Source organism: Pteropus vampyrus, unplaced genomic scaffold, assembly GCF_000151845.1.
Source record: "Pteropus vampyrus isolate Shadow unplaced genomic scaffold, Pvam_2.0 Scaffold35, whole genome shotgun sequence".
NCBI classification, from domain to species: Eukaryota; Metazoa; Chordata; class Mammalia; order Chiroptera; family Pteropodidae; genus Pteropus; species Pteropus vampyrus.
The window spans coordinates 4,601,228-4,605,727 of NW_011888816.1; the positions used below are offsets into that span (position 1 = coordinate 4,601,228).

Genomic DNA, 4,500 nt, shown 5'->3' on the forward strand with positions numbered 1-4,500 from the left:
ATCCAAAAGCAAACGTCAGTTTCATATCATACCTACTTGGTGGACTACGCTAAGGAATGTGAAGCAGATTGTCTTCTGCCACATATTCCAATGAACGAATCTTTGCCTCCCAGCAAACGATATCAGGCTTTCGGCAACAGCTATGGCTTGGTTTGAAAAGGTCAGCTCTGCTGAACTCAAAGTCAGCAGTCTTGTCAAAGCAGCATCAGGAACTGGAGGATATTTAGCACATGTTAAGAATATAAATAACTCTCACACTTCAAGTGCATGCCTGATAGATGAGAGGCTGCAAAGAAAGGTTCATCCAAATTCTTATTGTAAGTGCCAAACAAGAACCTTAAATTCAACACTACACATGATATCAATGAGAAATTTCCCTTCTCTTACAGAGTCCATAATACTCATTTGTTCCATAAACATCTGGAAGGGTATTACACAGCTTCAGATATAAAAAGAAAAAATATTGATTGTCGTTCTCCATGAGAATCATAATTTAATAAGGAAGACATGCAAGTCAACAAACTATTTTCATGCAGCGAGCGAGCAGTGCTCAGTCTCAGAAATGCACAGGGCTCAACAAGTTGCAAGTGCAAAGAACAGAAGGGCACTCAGAAAAGGCATACAGCAGAATTATGAGTCGGAGATAAAAAGAGGCTGATCGAAAGGCTTCCAAGAAAAACCCGGGGAATGAAATGTCCATAAGAAGCTTTGAAAAGCTCCAATATATTCTTGGGAATCTACAAGGCCACATGCATGTACAGGAATTTGTGCATACACAGAGCTGTGCATATGCTAAGGAAAGAGTTAAAAAGGCTCTAATCTCTCATCTCTAGATGAACCTTCAGGCACTGAGTAAGCAAGAAGTGAAGGCCAAGAAAGATGTGCTCTGGCAGGCCAAGAAGTTGCCTGCCAGAGCACTGAAAACATACTCAAACACAAACAGAGTCCCTTTGGCAAAGGCTGGAAGACTTATGGATTCAAAGGATTAAGGAAATGTATGTCTGATCAGCTGACCACTAAGCCAACCAAGCAGAACTTCAGTGGCCACACATGACAAAGAATACTGAACTTACTCAGTACAGAAAAGTCACTAAACAAACAGAAACAATTCAGGAGGAGGTGAAATCTAATTTTCAGTTACCACATTATATTATTTGAAATGTCTAGTTTTCAACAAAAATGATGATATGTAAAGAGAAAAAGGACTCACAGGGGTATAAAAACAGTCAACAGAAACTGTTCTTGATAAAGACCATACACTGGACTTACTGGCCAAAGACTTTAAATTAACTATTATAAATATGATCAAAGTACTAAAGGAAACCATGTCTAAAGAATTAAGGGGAGGTATGAGAACAGGGTTTCATCAGAGAATATCAACAATGAGACAGATATAATGAAAAAACTACAAAGAAATACTAGAGTTAAAAAGTGCAATAATTGAAATTTTAAAAATGATCACTAGAAAGACTTAACAGAATACCTGAATTGGCAGAAGAACCAGGTAACTTAAAGATAAGTTCTGAGATTGTTTAAAATTGAGATTATCTATTCTGAGGTATAGAAAGAAAAAAAGAAATGAAGAAAAATGAAGACAGCCTTCAGAGACTTCTGGAACACTATCAAGCACACCAGAAAAAAAAAACAACTGGAGAATAAGGAACAGAAAAATATCTAAATAAATTATGGTGGACAACTACCTAAATTAGATGAAAACACTAATCTACACATCCAAGAAGCTCAATAAACTCCAGGTAGGATAAATTCAAAAAGAAGCTTACCTAGATACATCATAGTCAAACTGCCAAAAGCCAAACAAGAGACAGAATCTTGAAAACAAGAGAAAATGACATCACATAAGAGATCCTCATAAGATCAACTACAAACTTCTCGTCTGGAATCATGGAGATCAGAAGGTAGTAGGATGGCATATTCAAAGAAATGAAAGGGAAGAACTATCATTTAAGAATTCTATATCCAGAAAAGTTATCCTTCAAAAATGAAGTAGAAATTAAGACATTCCTGAAAAACAAAAACATGGCTTCCTATAGTCTGGATGCCATCACCCTGGGAATGCCAGACACCAGCTCCTATAGGCCTGGTGATCCCCCATCTGAACCAGTGACCCTCCTGATATTTCACGGAGGCTATAAGCTCAGGCTATTTTAGGCAAAACTTCCCTGTTAAACAGAAGTGACACCGTGATTTTATTTCTGGCAAAGGAGAACAGGTCTGCAAGCTGAAAATTGGTTGAGAGATCTTATTATCTCTATCCATATGAGATCGGATTGCATTTCCTACCTATTAGATCATGATGGAAACTTCTTTAGAAGTAAGGATGGTAAAGTTGGGAGAGATGCTTCCGTGGTCTCTGCTGGTAGTGCCTGGTGGCAGCAGGTCTTGGGAGATAGTTTCAAATGGTATTAGACAGGCACCCAAACATACCCTAAACACAAAGTGGAGGGAGTTGGCAGGAGTGTGGGGGACAGCCAAGAGAGTGGGAGTCTAAACCAGTGGTTCTCGGCTAAGGGCTATACTGCCTCCCAGGAGGCATTCCGCAACGTCTGGAGAAGTTTTCAGTTGTCACAGCCTGGGACATGCTACTGGCATCTAGTGGGTAGAGGCCAGGAGTTGCTGCTAAACACTGATGCACAGGACAGACCCCCATAACAAAGAACTGTCTGGTTCAACATGTCAACAGTGTCAAGGCTGAGACACTCTGGTCTAAACAGAAAACTATAAAGCATGTTTTCAGACTCTTGCTCTGTGCCTCCCAACACACCTAGGTATGCCCAGCAGAGTTCACAAGGGGGCATTCACTACTGTCACTGTGCAGGGAGGTGTGAGAGACTGGGGTCACCACAGAGACTCTGGGTTCTGAAATCACTCACAGACACTGTAATGGTTCATTTTATGCATTAACTTGACTGGGCCATGGGTGCCCAGATATTTGGTCGAACCTTCTTCTGGGTGTGTCTGAGAGTTTCTGGATGAGATTAATATCTGAATCAGTCGACTGAATAAAGCAGATTGCTCTCCCTAATGTGGGTGGGCCTCATTTAATCGGTTGAAGGCCTGAATAAAACAAAAAGGCTGACCCTCCCCCAAGTAAGACAGAATTCTGCCAGATGTGTTCAAATTGGGACATTAGCTTTTTCCTGCCTCTGGATTCAAACTGAAACATCAGTTCTTCCCGGGTCTCAAGCCTGCTAGCCTTTGGTCCAGACCTACACCATTGGATCTCCTGATTCTCAGGCCTTCAGACTCAGTCTGGAACTACACCAGTAGCTGTCCTGGTTCCCTAGATGCAAATCTTGGGATTTGTCAGTCTACATAATCATGTGAGCTGATTACTTATAACAAATATCTTTATTTTATACATATAGATGTATTTATACACACACATCCTATTGGTTCTGTTTATCTGGAGAACTCTGACTAATACAGACACATATACACATTACACATTATTGGCAAATAAATGGCTCACTTTATAAACTGTGATTACATTTTTCTGGCTCTATCTGCAACGACTATATAAGAAACAAAGAAAAAAGCCCAGTACCTGTATGACAGCCCCATGCATTTTTCTGCCATCCCGAGTTAGAGCAACACCTTCAATCCCCTAGTTTTGTTTTCTGAGTCTGGGCATGGTGCTTCAAAACTCTGTGATGCCCCTCTATCTGCTTCCCACCTTTTGGGTGATTTCATGTCGCTCCCCTGCACAGAGGACAGCTAATGAACACTCGATAAAAAACACACAGCTCTTCAGCCCCCTGAGAATTTCCTCTTCAGTTCCACCTGAATAATGATGCTTTTTGCTCCTTCTGCTGTGTAAAAGTCTGGTACAATTCTTCTGTCTGCAATAAAAGTGTTTCAAGATAAGAGTTGGCAGCCGGCTTCATTTGGAACTAGACCACATAATTAGAGTGAGATCATAACACTATGAAAAAATATACATTAAGAACTCACTCATTCAGACTTCATCAATTCTGAATTTGTGATCAAACGTGGTAGGCTAAAATTTACTGTTCCATTTGTTCTTAAAATAAAGGGATTAAGACAACTAATAGTAGATGAAGAGAATATTTACCTTCCAAAGAGAACAAATCATTATCAAGTATTCACTTAGAAGTATCAATATATATATATAAACACCACAATTACAGTATAAGCAAATCACAGTTGCAAAGCCTGGGCTTTTAGTATTCAAATGAATAATCAATTAAAAACACCTAATAAAAAATGTGATGGTTTTGATGGTTTTGGTATTTAGATTCAGAAATAAATAATCAGTACCGAGGTGGTTTTACATATTTTTATCCAACTTCTGACCACCCAAAGCACCCTGGGAAAATCTTTTCCTTCTCCTACCCTCCTTTGGAAACGGGACACTGGAGTCTACTTCAGGATTAAGGTGGTCAGTGCATTGTGGAAAGAGGCGAAGCAAGTTGTAGCAAATCATTTTAGGTCCTTTGTCCTTTTCCTCTGCTCCTACCT

The 4,500-nt window shown here is 39.7% G+C and overlaps 1 protein-coding gene across 1 annotated transcript in view; it reads right to left on the reverse strand.

Annotated features, from left to right (window-relative positions):
* The window catches only part of MYRIP (myosin VIIA and Rab interacting protein), a 238,878-nt gene extending 235,024 nt beyond the window's left edge, over positions 1 to 3,854 (reverse strand). The window contains exon 1 of the mRNA XM_023529072.1: positions 3,695 to 3,854. The gene's annotated coding sequence lies outside the window, so the exon portion shown is untranslated. The remainder of the gene's footprint in view (positions 1 to 3,694) is intronic.
* Between the last annotated feature and the right edge of the window lie 646 nt (positions 3,855 to 4,500).